The following is a 16,485-nucleotide window of genomic DNA, read 5'->3' on the forward strand; positions in this document are numbered from 1 at the left end:
TTGGAGTTCATTGTCCAATTCCAGCTTTAGCCCAGGCAGTCCAATCCTGATGGTGTTTCTCTCTTCATGGTGTTTCTCTCTTCAGCCCACGGTGTTTGTGCTCTTGGGCCTGAGATTTGGATAATTTGTCCTTGGTGCCCAGCTAGAGAAGGAATTGTTTTGTCTCCCTGCTCTGTGCAGAGAGCTCACTGTGCCTTAATGTGAAGCTCAGACCTACACACTAAAGCAGCACAGAATCTGAAATATATAAAAGCCTAAAACCTAAGGCATCAGTGTGGAGTTGCTTGCTCCATACAGTGAACTGGATGGGTGCCTCCTTAAGGAGGGGAAAATAGGAAGTACAAATGCACTGGTCCAGAAAAATGGAGTGAAACAGTCTTCTTGGTCATCTTTGGGTTTGTTGTTTTGGTATACTAAGGTTTGTAAAGCTTTGGGTTACTTGAAGCTACTAATTTTTATTCCATAGTAAAAAAAAATATTAAAAATTCATTTGTATTTTAGTGGCATGAATATTCACGGACTTTCCTGGTAGTGTCATTGGTAGCTTATGGATTTGCTCTCCATCTTGCTCCTGTTGCTAGCTGGTAAGCTGCTACCAGCTGATGGCTTCAGAAATGTTGTTGTTGTAAGGACACAAATCATCGGAGCTGTCAGCAGCAGTTGTGAAATCAGCCAGCTGACTCTGTGTGCCCTCTCCTGTTGGTAGAGCTTGTCCCTTGGCTGTGGTGGTCCCTTTTAAGATGGTCCTGGTGACTTCATGGAGATGATCTCCCTCCACGCCCCCTGTGAAGCACCGGTGACTTTTCTTGGCACAATAAGGCAAAAGAGCTGCTGCAATGAGCAGCAAAGCACTGGCAATCTGTGCAGTAGTTTAAGATCAAGTCAGTAAAGGAGGTCTTTAAAAGCCCATCTGAAATTTTGTTTTGTTTTCCAGCTATGCCAGGTTGGCTGCTTCTATATGGCCAGGAACTGTAAAGTCAGCTACCATGGCAAAAAGCAGGAAAAATGGATTCCCAGGACTGATTGGCAAGAGACCTTGGAGAGATTTTTCCCTTGTAATTTGGTAAAATAGTATAAGAAGCATTCATTGTGTTAGTACTTGAGCCATTTCTGTCACGTGAAATCTGTTTTAAGCAATCTGGAAGATCTTTTCTGGTCTCGGACTCCTCTTGTTCTCAGGTGCTGTAGCACACTGAGAGGAGATACAAAGGTGCCAGTCACACAAACAGCTTGTGAAATGTACTTTCTGTGAAGAGCAAACACTGGCAACCAGTTTAAAGCCTCCTCTATTATCTCAACCTTTTCCAGCTGTTCCCAAGGAGCAGACAAAGGCAGCTCATCACTTGTCTCCTTGAGTGAGCTGATGTTTCCAGCTCCTAACACAGTCTACTGTCAGCAAGAAATTTCAGAAGAAAGAAACTGTTTTCAGGTGTGTTTCTGTCAGGGGCTGGACTGCAAAGCCTGTCTGGAACTGCCTTTCTTTCTCATTCCAGCAGAGCACAAGAACTTGGTGCTTCAGAGATGGGGTGTGAAGGGGGAATGTGTTGCTGGGGCAGCTGCTGAGCAGAGGTAGTTGGCAAAGTCAGCAGCTGTGGCTGCTGCTGCAGGAGGCTTTGGTTCACAGGCTTGCAAAATGGTTATTCCATGCAAATTTGTGTGTGTTGGGCTGAAGGCTTTCCTAGAAGGAGAAAGCAGCTGCTTGAACTTGGCAGTTCATGACTCACTGATGCCCTAACAATCAATTTAGGCACACTGTTGTTAAATGATGTCTTACTGTTTGCTTATGTACTTTAATTGGGATTCTTGAAGGAAGGTGGGAAACACTCCCTTCATAGAACTTATCCAGCTGTTTTGTGGTTTTTTAAAAGTTCCTTTTTTAACTTACTGTTCATTTGAAGTAGTCTTCTCTAAATGGGTGTGAGTGAAACACAGGAGCCTCTCTCAGGCAGCAGCAAGTGACTGAACCTGTTGTATTTTCTCCTGGAACAGTAAACTTGTAAAGCAGCATTTCCAAGCTGGAGCTGATGGGCTCCAATGCCCTTTGCCAGAATGTGCCACAGGCAGTCTCAGAGCCCGGGGTTGTAGAAATGGAGCAGGCAGGGTCTTGCACAGTTGGTGTTCAAGTACAGAAGATTGGTTGTCTGCTTGGTTGCTGCAGCTCCTGTGCTGCTCAGGATGCTCAGTGTGGGTTCTAGGATCAAGCTGTCCTGTTGTCCTTCACAGGTGACCTTGGATGTGTGATCCCAGGCAGGTTGGACTGCAGTTACAGCTGCTTGTCTTGCCCCTGTTGTTTGTGATAAAGTGGAAATGGTGGCCCAAGCAGTGCTTTAACTGTAGCCTGTTAAATCTAAGGATTGACAGGGGTTCTTTCTCTGGAGTTTCCCCCCATCCTCTCCACTGAGCTGTCTCTGTGAGGTGGAAAAGGTGCCACATGTCAGCTAATGATTTGCCTAATAGCGTGGTTAAGCACCAGTGCAATCAAATAAGTATCAGAGTTAAAATTATCTCCTAATTAGACTGAGAATCAAAGAAACCTAGGCTTGTGGGAAGAGGAGGGAAGCAGGGGAAAGAGTTTGCATTAAAATGCAGTTGTAGGAAGGTTTGGGGCACCAAAAGAAGTTAATGTCACCCCATTAAGGTGAGCCTTGCGTGAGCTACTTCTAGCCAGATCAGAATGAGCGGTTTTAAGCCTCTTGCTGGGCTGTAAATAGTGTGGGGAAAGCTTATTGAAATCTATTTGGGACTGTGCAGGCTTTAGTTCTGTTCATCTTTGTAAATTCCATTTGTGCAAGGTCCACAAGTCCTGATTTTTCTTACCCAGCCACCTCCTCTTACATCTAAGATGTGTCAGAGGTTCTGTGCAGGGCTGTTAAAGGGGAGTAGGGGGGTGGTTTTACAGCCCCTTTCTGTAACCTCCTGGTGCCTAGCAGGGTACAAGGTGGCCCTCTACAAAACTGCAGGGCTTTGTGGCTTGGTAGCCTTGAGGCTACCCTTAATGACACCCTTAATGGAGATCAGCAAACGAGCAGCACCACAGGGTGAGATGGAGTTGGCTTTGCACACTCTTGGCACTTGCCCAGCAGGGACAAGAGTGTTCCTATTTCCTGCTGGGATTTCTGCAGAGTGTTTGTGGGGGGGTTAAACATCAGAGGAGCTGCCTCTTTGTCCAGGGAAATTGTGGATCCCTCACTTGGGTAAGAGGACTGACTTTTACAAGATGCTTTGCTAGAAGTTGCCTTTTTTGGAGAAACCAGGTATTTAATCTTCCTTAGGCAGGACTTTGTCTGGAAGATGCAGAATTCCAAAAAAGGAGTTTGATATTAATTAATAATAAATGTACATGAGACAGTTCCCTCTGCCAGATGTCATCCCCTGAGCTGCCTCACACTCTCCTACAAACTTGCCAACGCATTTCTCACCAGTGTGCAAAACCAAAGGAGTGATGGTTGCTCAGTGGTCTGGGAGATGATACTTCTGAATTTTTCAGTGTTCTGCAGGGTAGAGGTTTTGGTAATCCAGAGAGTCATGGTGTCAAATTCACAACACTTAATGTTTTACTGGATTTAAATCCATCTTCCCTATCTACAGAAGGTGAGAACAGCAGTTCCTGCTGATCAGACTTTACTCTGTCTGTTAGTCTGTCAGACTGGCTACTGTGCTCTTAAACATATTGTATATATTAATAACAAATGAGACCTGAGAAATAGAACAGGTCTCACAAATGCTTCCAAGCCAAGGACCACACAGACTCTGTTCTAGACTGTGAGACTCTTAATACCTCTCTTTGTTAAAAAGTTGAAATACTGTCTTTTTTGAAGTATTTGGTGGCCCAGCCCCTCGCTGCATGTAGGGGATTGTGGCGACTTGGTGATGACCTTTTTCAGAATGGCTGAACAGGCCAAAGCTTCCCCCTGCCCCTCTTTGCAAATACAGCATAACTTCATAAATACCTTGTTAGCATTTGCCTGCTGAGAACCTCTCAGTGCCAGAAAAAAAACTCAGGTGAGCTTAAATTAATTCTGTTCCTCTTGCCTGCAGGCATATTGGAATGAATCTTTCTGGGTTCCTAATGTGGAAAAGAAATTTATCCCCAGAGGAGAAGCGTGTGCCAGTCACCCACCATTCGAGCATGATTCCCAGGCTGTGTTCAAACTCTTGCAGTTGTAACTTTGCCTGAATTCTTTTCCCAAGTTTATAGTGATATCCTTGAATTACAGAAACACAGTGTAGGGATGAGACTTTAGCCTTTTCAGACTGGCTTGAAAACACTCAAGTACCCTGTGCCTGCTGTGTGAAAAGGGCAAGGTAAAATTCGGGGAGGGGGTTGTTTGCTGTACAGCCTCCTCACTGGAGATGGCACAGGGTCATCGTGACTGTCACTGCAGAAATGGTGCTTGTCTGTAGGCAATCCATGTGGGATGTGCTCTGCCTGAGTGGATTTGCTGGGTTCTTGCACTCCTGAGCAAATCTGATTGCAGCTGGTGCAGTGTCCTGCAGCATTGTAGCAAGGCTGTGACCTGTGTTCCTGCTGTTTCTCTTCTCTGTGCTCATCTAGCTACTGCTTTCCCAGCTTGCCTTGTGCATGTTTTTATTTTCTATCATGACTGCTCCCTCTCAGAAATGAGTGATCTTTGATATTTAGTCTGAACTTGATGTAAGTGTCCCTGGTTTGCGTGTCTGTAGGATTGGTCTGCTTTCCAACTGAGGATTTTTTTTTTGCCTCCAGAGCTCTTTATAGATTCTCCTAGTATTTGTCTGGACAGCCACTTACACTGCTCCCAGCCAGCTATTTTAATGCTTCTCTTAATGCTTTCTCAAGGGCTAATGTGTTTTTGGTGCTGTGCTGGGAAAGCACGCAAGGTTTCGCCTCTCCGAGGCTGTTCCAGAGTGCCATTGGGCCTCCTGCTCCCCAAAAGGATGAGCTCTTTGCTTGGAAATGCCTGGGTCTCATACCGAAACTCATCACCTTGTTACATTCTGATTTGAGCAATAAGCTTTGTCAGATACTAAAACAAAAACAAAAAAAAACCTTGTGAAAAGAGGGATGTGCTTGTGATGTCTCATGAGAGTGTTTGTGGTTGTGCAAGCTTTTAGCAGAGCCCATTGGAAAGAATCATGACCAGCAGCTGTGGCAGCTAGTTGTGGTTCACTTACAAGTTGTTTGAATCCCTCCATCCATCAGCAAAGCAGAGTAAGTGGGGAGGGATGAAAGAAACAAATTGTAATGGAGGCCCAACCCTGTTCACTGTTTTTTTATGTCTAGACCTTCCAAGTTGTTGATGCATATTTTGGAGATGATTTCAAGCTGCACATGTCAGACTGCAGAGCTGTGAACCCAGCAGATTTCACAGGCTTAGAAAACAAGGCAGAGTCCTACCAGCAAGTCAGCTGGGGAAATGTGCTCTTCCCATTGTTTGTTCACCCAACGCTGCCAAAATCAATTTAAAAACAAAGGAGAGAGAAGGGCTTTTGTATGGGCATATAGTGATGGGACAAGAGGGAATGGGTTCAAACATCCAGAAGACAGGGTTAGATGGGATGTTGGGAAGAAATTCTTCCCTGTGAGGGTGGGAGAGGCCCTGGCACAAATTGCCCAGAAAAGTTGTGGTTACCCCTGAATCCCTGCAATTGTCCAAGGCCGGTCTGGATGGAGCATGGAGGAACCTGGTCTGTGGAAGGTGTCCCTGCCCATGGCAGGGAGTTGGAATGAGATGGGCTTTAAAGTTCTTTCCAACCTAAGCTAGTCTGGAATTCTGTGATTCTCTCTGGCCTCTTAAAGCTATCTCCACAGAGGAGCAGAAACATGGGATTCACAGTTGAAAGAGCTTTAAGTCATAATTAGTATTGGATCAAAGGAAAAGTCCTGCTTCTCAGGGCTATTCCGTGCAGCGAGAAAGCATTAAAAAGGTTCTTGGAAAGAAAGTATGGAGAGTATCTGATTCTGTGTAGCTGAGCCAGCCTCTTCTCTTGATTGAAAGCATATGTTTTGAAGTATGTTTTGAAGTCCTTGTCTTGATGCCTATCGCTTTGTGGCTTCTCCACAGAGGCTTTTTTTCTCTATTTTGTGTGTATATTTAATTTTCCAGAGAAGAATGGTTCAATTTTCATTAACTAACTGAGACTGTCAATGCAAATACAAACTGTAAAGGTGTCTCTGACAGCTTGTATAACTCAGAGCCAAATTGTAAATTGCCTTCTTCTAGACCACTGAACACCTATCACAGTATATTAAACCAAATTTAATTGATTTGGAAAAGCTTTAAGGAAGTGAGCAAGCTAAAGATCTCCTGTTACTTTCCATTCCAAATCTCTCTCTCTCCCAGGATAATCTCTTTTCCCAGGACTGTTCATTCTTAAATGGCCTTAATGACTAGAAAAATGTTCATTTTCCTAGTAATTTTTTTCTAATGGTTCATTTCCAAGGCTTCTCAATCTCTCTTAATATGAGTTAATCCTTAGCCTTCATATAGGGAAGAAGTGTGAGCTACAAACCCTTTGCAACATGTGTATTTCTGATGTGTGCTTTGTAGTTTATGATTGGGCAAGTAGTTCAAATTTGCTTTCTGTGACTGCCTGTTGAAACTGGATTTGTTTGGTGTTGGATCCTCCTTGTCTCTTACTCTTTGGAAGAAGCTGCAACAGCTTCTGTGGGGGAAAAATCTGTAGGTAGAGGTGTAAGCACAGGAAATTATGTTGTGTGCTTTTAAAACAAAGTAAAAATACTTGAGCTAAAACAATTTGAAAAATTTCAGTTAAAATCCTACTAAAACAAGCCTTGTGGTCTGGGAGATAGAAAATTTATAGAAAAAAAGTATCTTTAAACAAAGAGGTGGAATGGAATGTTTGGGTAGTCCTGGTTTACCACACATCTTGGCAGTGGTTAACTTGATAAGTTAGGGAAAGTCTTAAGTCTGATTTTATCTAAAATACTTTAGTGATTTTAACTTGGATGCCTGGACTTAATCATTATATAAACTAAAGGTGGGTTTGTGCATAGTGCATGTCCATAAACCCTGTTTTGACTGGTTTTGCCAGGACACAGGAGGGAGGTTTGGGAGGGGACAGAGCGGATTGGTGCTGAAGATGGCCTGGCCACAGGCACTGCTGTGGCACCTACAGGGGAGCAGGAGCCCTTCCGAGGGCATCCAGCCTCAGCCTCAAGGAGTGGTGGGTGTGACTGAGCTTTGAGGGTGGCACTGGCTGTTAGATGAAGTGATTGACTTCAGTTTACAGCTTTGCTCAGACTTTATCTGTTCATGCCTCTGTTGTGCTTTCATGCATTTGAGTATAATTACATTCAGTTTTGTAGCACAGCAATGCCATGTAGGAGATGCTCAAATGAATAGCTCGGAGCTATTAGGAGATGCTGTTGCAGTCATTCCCTTTATCAATGGTCAATTAAATAAAAACCTTTTGATCTCTGGGCCTCCTGCTTGTGACCAGTGATGAAGCAATGGGTGCTCCAGTCAGCCCCACCTGCTGCCAAAGCTGGGGTTTGGGGAGCAGTCCTACAGGTGATAAAAGCTTTTCCTCCTCCAGAGGAGCCAGGAGCAAGTTTGGGTTTCTGCAACCATGCACAGAATGCTGCAGGATAGCCTGTGGGTGCTGCTTGTGCTGTACAGAAGGGGTCAACACCACTTTCCTGTGGTTAGGGAGATGGAGCACCTCTGCTGTGAGGAAAGGCTGGGAGAACTGGGATTGTTCAGCCTGGGGAAGAAAAGCTTTGGGGTAACCTAACTGTGGCTTTCCAGTACATGAAGGGAACCTACAAAAGGAGAGACTATCTACAGGGGTGGATGGCTTTAAACTGTCAGAGGGCAGGGTTAGATGGGATGTTGGGAAGAAATTAATCCCTGTGAGGGTGGGCCGGCCCTGGTACAGAGTGCCCAGAGAAACTGTGTCTGCCCCTGAATCCCTGGAAGTGTCCAAGGCCAGGTTGGGCAGGGCTTGGAGTAGCCTGGGATAGTGGAAGAAGTCTCTGCCCATGGGAAGAGAGGGTGGAACAAGATGATCTTTAAGGTCCCTTCAAACCCAAACCTTTCCAGGATTCTGTGACTCTTGTGACCGCCTCCTCTCCCAAATAGACCAGGTGAGATGAGCAGGGAAAAACTGAACTGAGGAACCTTGGGAACTGAATTTAACACACTAGTTAAGCATCAGGTTCACAAGTAATGTGTTTGTGTTCTTCCTGCACGTTATTAGTGTGTCAATAAAGATCCTCCTCTGCAGAACGCTGCCTTTCACTCCTGCTTCAACTTCTGCCAAGTTGCCTCTCCAGGCACGTACCTATGGCACACAGGAGGTGAGCATTGCACCATCTCCTCTCTCAGGGCACAGGAGGCAGGCCATCCTGCAAAATAAGTAAAAGTACATCTTTAACCAAAGGAAATTAAACATTAACATACAGGGATATTAAGTTTGCGTGTAAGTATCCTTGATCTATGGTCTGGTAGCACAATGAAATGGAATTCTTTAACGGCTTTAAAACATTCATATATTTTTTTTGGGATTTTTTCTTTTCCTTCTGTTGCTCTAGTCTTGCCAGGGAACATAAGGGATTTAGAAGCCAGAGTTGCACATTAACAATCTTTATGGCAGGCAGCGTATCCAGGGGGAGAATCAGGCATCCACCCTTAATTTTGGAAGGGGATTCTTCCAGGGATTCATGAGATGTGTGTGGGACTAGCAAGAGGATTGATTTTTACTGTACTAATCACACCTGGTGGTAAACTGCTGCAAACTGATTGTAGAAAACAGGGACGAATGCCAATTGAACATCCTACACTTCGGTGTTTCTTCCAGAATAAACCTGGCCGGTGTTAACTGGCTGCAGGTATTTGTAGCCAAACTTAGTTTTTTGCTTAGGATCTGAACTTGTGAGAATCAGAGTATCTATAAAGCTTGTCTGGCACTTCTAGGCAACACTTTTAAGCTTCCCGAAGTGCCTCATAAAGATTCAATCCTAAAGTGAGTTTGGCCTTTAGGCTCACCCTGTAAGGCTCATAATCCAAGAGAAGGAACCACTTTTTATGGACTGACTGGATGTGCCTTTGTTGGGTACAGCCTTTTGCTGTCTGAGAATACTTACCGTTTTGTTCCACCACTTTTTGGACCAAACCCAGGTGTAAAGTTAGCCAGAGAGATGAGATTGTTTTGTGTTGTGCTATCCTGCAGGGAGTTGATGGTGTAGGACTCCCCCAGCAGTGGGATGTGCTGGGCTGCTGTGGCTTACAGGATGTTGCACTCTCCATATTTCAGAGCGTGCAGATCCTCCCAAGCTGTGCATGTGCTGGCGCTGACTCCAAAGCCTGCAGGAGCCTGCTGCGTCTTTTCAACAGTGAGGTTCCCTCATTTCTGAGTTTATTTCCCTGGAAAACCAGTGCAAATTGGCTGCCCCCCAACAATCACCAAGGCAGAAGGAATTCCCTTGCACTTGTGGGAATCTCGCTCCGTAACTCTGCTCATTGATGCTGGAAGTGCAGGGATGTCAGTGAAGTGCTGTTTCCTCACTGAGAAGCTCTTTTTGCACTGGGAGAAGGGGGGCAAGAGCTCTTGTTTTAAACTGGTTCTAACAGAGGCTAAAGGAGTTGCCTAATGGGGTTGGTAAGTGCTAGAGGAAAAAAAATCAAACAAGAAACCAAAGGACAAAACAACAGCGAAGCTGCCCTGGGGAAATTGCTGAGGGGAATCCATCTGATGCCTTCTCTCTTAGTTATGCAGTTTTCAGCTGTGGGTGGCTGAGAGAGACAAAATCCCTGAAATCAGTGGGCTCAGAACTCACTGGGTTCTTCAAACTTTTTTTTAAACAGTGGTCGACAGCCCCCTTAATTTTGAGAAGAGGTTTATAAACCTTGCCAGTAAGATGCAAATGATGAATCTGGAAATTAGGAAAAGGAGCTTAGTCTCAGATTTCAAAGCTGACACAGGTTTAAATGCATCCTAGTGTTTTGTTTGAGTTCTGTGTTTCAAGCCTTCAGGATTCAAAGGAATTAAAATTCTCAGCTTTTTTTTCCCCCCAGTAATCATGAAGATTGTATTAAAGAAGTGGAATCCAAACCCTCCTGCTCCAGTAAAGCAAAAATATTTTCATGGTCAAACTGTGATCTGGCATGACAAACTGTCAGGGAGAAGTTCCAACCCTGTTTTGTGTTGTCTGCCAGAGGTAGGAAGTTCAGTGTGAAGGTTGGGTGGAAGAGGGAGTGTGAGGGTCTGGGGTACCCTGCCTGTCATCTGTCTTAAGTTAGGAATTGGGTAATTCTCTGTAAGTTTTTGACATTTGCAATAGAATTAAGAATATAGACTGAGAGAAGGTTTCAGTTTGAGGTTTTGATTTGGTTTTTAGTTAAGGGGGAAGTGATGTGGATGGTGTTAAAAGCAATAGATTCTGCCTGACTGGTGTGCTTAAGGTGTCAGCTTAACTTTTTCCCCCTTTTGTTACTTCCCCTTCCCTCATCTCCCAGGGGCTTAATCAAACCCATCAGATGCAGTGATGTTCCTGCTCAACAACAGTTGCTGCTGCAACTCCTCATTTCAGTATCTCCAGAACAGCAGTAATACCTGGGAGAAAGGCACAATGAAGGATGAGGAACAGTTAAGTTACTTCATCCCTTCTTTTTCCCTTTTCTGCAGAGAATTAATCTTTCCTCCAACCCCCTCCTCTTCCTGGACACTGTGGATTACCTGCTTCTTTTTAGGCAGATGGGCAAAGGAAGCAGGATGAGAAAGGAGTATTTATAGCTCACCTCCTGTTTATGTTCTCTTCCTAGCAGATGTGATAGAGCTTTGTACTAATGCTGGAAGAAGAGAAAATTCAGGCAGGAACAAGAACCGAGGCAAATGAAGATCATTTGCTAATGCGTAGGTCATACAAAGTACTTCCAAATGTAAGGAATGACACTTCCCACATCTTGCTGGCATTGCTTTTTTTTTGTGCGTGTGTCTGTCTACAGCCTGATTTTAAAACACAGAAGAAAAAATCCACAAAGAACAGCACTGCAGTTCAGATGGGTTCTCATTTGCTTGACCTTCATCCACATGAAGCGCTGCCCTGTGGAGGCAGTGGGTGCAAAATGTTCTTTTTGGTGCAAAATCTGACCTCTTGAGTGGGATGGAGTAAGGGTGTGCTGCCAGAGAGTGGAATCAGTTCAAGGCAGTGGGATTTAATCAGACAAGTGTTGTTTAGGTCCTGGGAGATGAGCTGTATGGTTGAAAAAGGCAGCAGTTTGGACTTAGAGAAAATTGTGCGGCTTGTTGCTGTCACTGCAAGGGCACAGCTCTTGGGTACAGAGGCTTTCCTCACTGCGTTCCCTCTCCAGCCAAATCCCTGGGGGGTTTGCATGGATGCAGTGTGAGCTGTACCCCTGTGAGAGCAGGGAGTGTTTTATCACATCCCAGACTCCCAAACAGCAGCCCAGGGTGCACCTGGAGGAAAATACTACACGGCTGTATTGGCTGAGTGAATGTATCCAGAGACCACAGCGAGAAGCTGGAGAAGGTCTTTTATACAAGGTTGAAAATCCCTGATAAAGTTGGCCTCAATCTCAAAGGAAGATTGAGAAGTTTGTTTAATTTTTTTTTTCTCTCAAAGAGAGATCCCGGAAGCGGGCAGTGGTGCAGGCACCTCAGAAAGCAAAGAAGGGGGTGAGAGATGCAGGCAGACATCTTCAGTGAGATAGGCTTGTTTTGATCCCTTTGGAGGTGTCTGAGGAAGGCAAGGGAGGATACCGAGGAGGAATCAGCGGGAATTAGCTGGAGCTGGCACTGGTGCACTGAACTGGCACCCTCATGAGGCACCACCATCTTCCCCTGGTCACCTCAGGGGAGGAACTGCGTGGGTCGGCAAGGTCCTGTGAGTGCTCAGAGCCCACACTGGCTGCTTTGTGATGGGTTTTATTGGCAAACTGGTTTAATAGGCACTGGGTGGGGCTGGGAGGGGTCTCTGAGGGCTGTGGGGTGTCTCAGGAGGCTGAGAGGGGTCTTTGTCTGTGGGGTGTTTCAGGATGTTGAGAGGTGTGTGGGTTGAAGAGTCTCTGATCTCTGTGGGGTACCCAGGGGATGAGGGATCTCGGTGTGCAGTGTCTAAGGGGTTTCTGGGCAGAGTTGGATCCCGGATAAAAGGTTGGCTTAGGGGGGAGAGTATTAATTTCAGCCTGTTTCTTGATATTGTCTACTTTAATTGGTGGTAAATCAACTTTCCCTTAGTCCAGACTGTTAAGCCAGTGAGGAGGAGTGGTGACTGATCTCCCTGCCTTCATCCTTTTATCCTGCATCTTCCTGTCCTGTTCTGGAGCAGCTGGCTGGGATGCTGGCCCCAGTCAATCCCTCACAGCTCAATGTTCTTCAACCCAGTCAGAGATTATGTGCTGGTGCAAAAACACTGGTTGTGCTGGGAAGTCACACGTCACATCCCTTGGACAGCAGGTTTCTGGTCAGGGCATGGTTTTGCCCTGAGTCTCCTTTACTTTGCAAACAGCTGGTGTTGAAGGGGAAAGAAAAGGGGAGGACAGAAGGGAAAACTTGGATAATTTAGGATTGAGGTACTGTGTTCATTATTTTCTTTTTTTTGTTTTGGTTAGGGTTGTTATTGAAAGTGTTTGAGATGGTATTTTGTGTTTAGACTTAGATGTTTATTATTTTTATTTATATTACAGTCTCACAAATTGTGAGTTCTACAGTTATTTCACTAACAAGTTACAAAAATGGCTTTGTATCTATCTCTTCAGCATCTTTTAAGGAAAAGCTGTCTAATTAAGAAATTACACTAATCACTCATATCTCATTAATGTGGACTTTTCTGTCTAATTACAAAATACTACTCAAGCTCGTGAAGAAGGACTAGTTACTGCTTTAAAACTTTTATCTTTATATATATTATTATATTTTAAACCTTTCAACTCCCAACTTTTCTACTACATGATATTGCACACTTATATTCAAACTACACATTAATAATTTTAGTTTTATTATTCAATTTTGGAAGCCTTCTCCACAGTCTCTGGTCAAATGCTGTGTTCCCTTGGGGGTCAGTGTTTGTCAGCACAGAGTCTAAAATCCTCAGTATCCAGGGTTCCAGCATCCTGTTTAAGAGAGACCAAAATCTAACAGATTGAGTACAGGAGCAGAAATGAGGTAAAGACAGATAAATGGAGCCCTTCAGCATGTTTAGGGTGGGTGGCTTGGGTTGCCTGGGGCTGCTTGGGAAAGCTCGAAGCAATTTTTATCACTGAGATTCCAGCCTGGAGATTTTAAGATAACCACTTTTAGAGCCAGGAAAGACATTCAGTGTTTCATGCAGCAAAAGTTGGGATAGAGAGGAAAATAGCTGTTTCTTATTGGAAAAGGTGAGCTGCTTTGTATCAGACTTAAGTCGGTCTCATATAAAGGGGGCCTCTTGTAATTTGTATAATAGATGTTGGCAGAAGCACTTGTAAATGTGTCTCTAAATGCTTTACTTGTAAGAAATTTTTGTGCAGAGTATGCTGTTTTTCACAAAAGCTGTGCAGTTCCTGCTGCACTGGTACTCCAGGTAATGAGTTAGCAGCATGTTTTATTTAGGTTCTAGAGTAAGATGTTCACCTTTTTTTTTTTTTTTTTTTTTTTTTTTTTTTTTTGGTTGGTTGGGTTTTTTTGTGGTTTTGTGGTTTTTTTTTGTTTGTTTGTTTGTTTTTGTGTTGGTTTTGTTTGTTTGTTTTGGGGTTTTTTGTGGGTTTTTTTTCTTCCCTGGTCAACCTCTTTTCTTATTCTAAATAATGTTTGGAGACTCAATCTCTTAAAGTTGTTAGTATTCCATCATTGCTAATTACATAATTGGAGAACAGGAGCTGCTCCCTCTTCTTCCATCAGAGAGCACTCACTGATAGCCAAAAGGTTGATTTTTTTTTTTTTTTTGGCTTTGATTAACTTTGTCACCCAGGTAATATTAAGAAAGCTACATTAGGACCTATAGAGATGCTGTTATTTTTACCTTTGGGTTGTCTAATACAGACCTGGAGGAAGCATTAATTTTAGATAGAAGACTGGACTTTGTTCCTCTTGTTCCAGTAATCATTTTGGGAGTGCAGCTGCTGCATGACCCTGAGCCTCTTAGCATGCATCTTACTGCAGATATGGGAGGAAATGAAAGATCTGATGGATGTGGAATGTGAATTCCTGCATGTGTTCCTGTGAGACCCAGAAAGTTATCCTAGCGCTTAAAGCTTCTCATTTTAGTGGTCTGGCTTCCGTGCTTTTCACACTCCCAAGTATTGTTTATTTTGGGAGGGGTAGACAGCCTGTATGGACTAAAATTTGGATGCAGTTATTCCACACTTGGTTGCTGAAGGGGGGTGAGCTGTTGGCTGTTTACCTGAGGGACAGATCTGGCCAGTAAAGCTTGAAACGAGTTCATCTCTGTGCCCTGCACTGCTCTGATCCCCAGCTTCAGCCTTCTGACCCCTTTCTGTATGAAGCTGTTGAACTGCAGATGTCGAGTAATGGGTTCAAACATTTCTCTCCATCTCAATTTTAAAACAACAGTCTCCCTTTAGGAATAAAAATGATGAATGACTCTGTAAGCTCTTGCTAACCTTGGATGACATATCATGACATCTCCGTCTCTGCTCGGTTTTGAGTTCATTTGTTCCTTTTTTTTCACTTCCTGCCCAGTAGAGACTGTTTTTGTTGATAAGGAATTGTACCAGCAGCACAGTTCAGAGCTGCAGGAGTGAGATATGAGTGCTTTAACAGCATCTCTGCTATAAAATGTACTGGCAGCACACTGGAGGTGAGTGTTAAGGAAACAGAGGGGTTCAGCTCATATTGGGATGCAAGAATTGTGCAAGGGGTTAAGTCTGAGGAAACCTCAGCTTTTTGATGAGTTGCCTAACATGCCCTGTTTTTTTCAACCTGTTTTGTCTTTTTCATGTTTTGTTTTATGAGGGCAGGAGGTTTCTGGAGTGAGCTTGTATCTGTCAGATACTCATAACCCTAAGGTAAAGTCTTTGCATGTGCAACTTATAATATTGTCCAGCTACATGGTTATTTTGCAGTAGGATGATGCTGGGTTTAGCAGGGTTTAGGATGTTCAGAGAACTGTGGTTTTGGGCTGCCACCCACATCTGGCAAAAAGGCAGAGTCCTGCTGTGCAGTGTTTGAAAAATGAATGAATTACGTTGTGTAGAGGGGGAGAGTGAAGCAGTAAAAACCTCGTATCAGTGCTAGCTGTGCTGTGGGATCAGGTATAACAGGTCTATAAACGGTCTTTGGGGTAGAGCTCTCTGACTGAGGAGGGTTTGTGTCTCACTGAGTGAATTCTGTCAACTTGTTTTTGTATCTGATACTATTTTTGGGAGGATTGAAATTCCCCTCCTTAGGTAAAAGTTGGTTCTGAAAATTGATTTGCATCTTGATCCTTGAAGCTTTCTGACTTTGTTAACAATATAATAGTAATGCCAAGACAACAGAACTGGATTTGTACGGTATGTGGGACCTCAGCTGTGTTTTTCTCAGATAGTTTTGAGCCTAAAAACCTGTTTTTTTTCATGTGGGAGAGGTAGTCCTGGTTGCTCAACAGTATCACATCTGTCAGAGAATCAAGAAGGCTTGCTTGTTTCACTTGCAAAAGGGCAAATTTGCCCTTTGGTTCCCAACACACGAATGTTTTTTACAGCATTACTTTTGCTGAAACATTCAGCTTCCCACTTAAGTTACAGCTGTGTGGTGCCTACTTATTTTCCTGTGTCTGATTCGACCCTGGGAAGCTGAAAATGCAGCTGAGAGGAGGCAAATTGAAAATGACTGATCTTTGTTGTCAAAATGGATAGAAATGAAATATAAATACAGCACATGCCACAGTGAATTTCTAGAGCTGTCAATGCAGTGACCATCAGGGCCAAAGGTCCTGCTTTCAAGAAAGGTTAGTGGAAACTATCCTTGGTTTAGATTCCAGACTTCAGAGGACAAGGGGAGTGGCAATAAAAGCTATTCAAAGTAGGTTATCAAAGGCAGCCTCATGAAACACAGGGGTCTGGACAATTTGGCAGAGAAACAATCAGTAACTTGGGTTTTGTTTGCAAACTTCCTTAGAAGTTTACTTAATTCCTCCCTGTAAGATACCTTTTTTAAAAATGTAGGTTTGGCAGCTGTGTTTTAGCAATCAGCAAAGAGAAAATATCCCAGACCATAGGAATGTCCAAATTGGACAACAGCTGCTGAAAAATATGAGGCTAGCTACTGAAATATAAACCACCAGAGGCAGGTGAGAGCTGCTGTGGTGTGGTTTACAGTTGGGCCGTTTTGTGCCAGAGTTGCAATTTTGGTGTTGGGGAAGGATTAGTATATAACCAGTGTAATATAATCTTAAAGATAGACTTTAAATCAGTCTGGTTGTAGATTTTCATGGACAAATGAGTCTTGTGCCAAGTTTGCAAAATATACAAACCCGTTTATATGTGCTCTCTTCCTGTTGGGCTGTTGTTTTTTATTTTTATAGCTCAGTATTACAATTAC

General features: G+C 43.7%; 1 protein-coding gene across 2 annotated transcripts in view; it reads left to right on the forward strand.

The window, feature by feature from the left end:
• MCU (mitochondrial calcium uniporter) overlaps window positions 1–16,485 on the forward strand; it is an 80,792-nt gene that overhangs the window by 51,032 nt on the left and 13,275 nt on the right. The gene's annotated exons all lie outside the window — the stretch shown is intronic.

This window comes from Lonchura striata, chromosome 6, assembly GCF_050655825.1.
Source record: "Lonchura striata isolate lonStrDom1 chromosome 6, ASM5065582v1, whole genome shotgun sequence".
Taxonomy (NCBI): domain Eukaryota; kingdom Metazoa; phylum Chordata; class Aves; order Passeriformes; family Estrildidae; genus Lonchura; species Lonchura striata.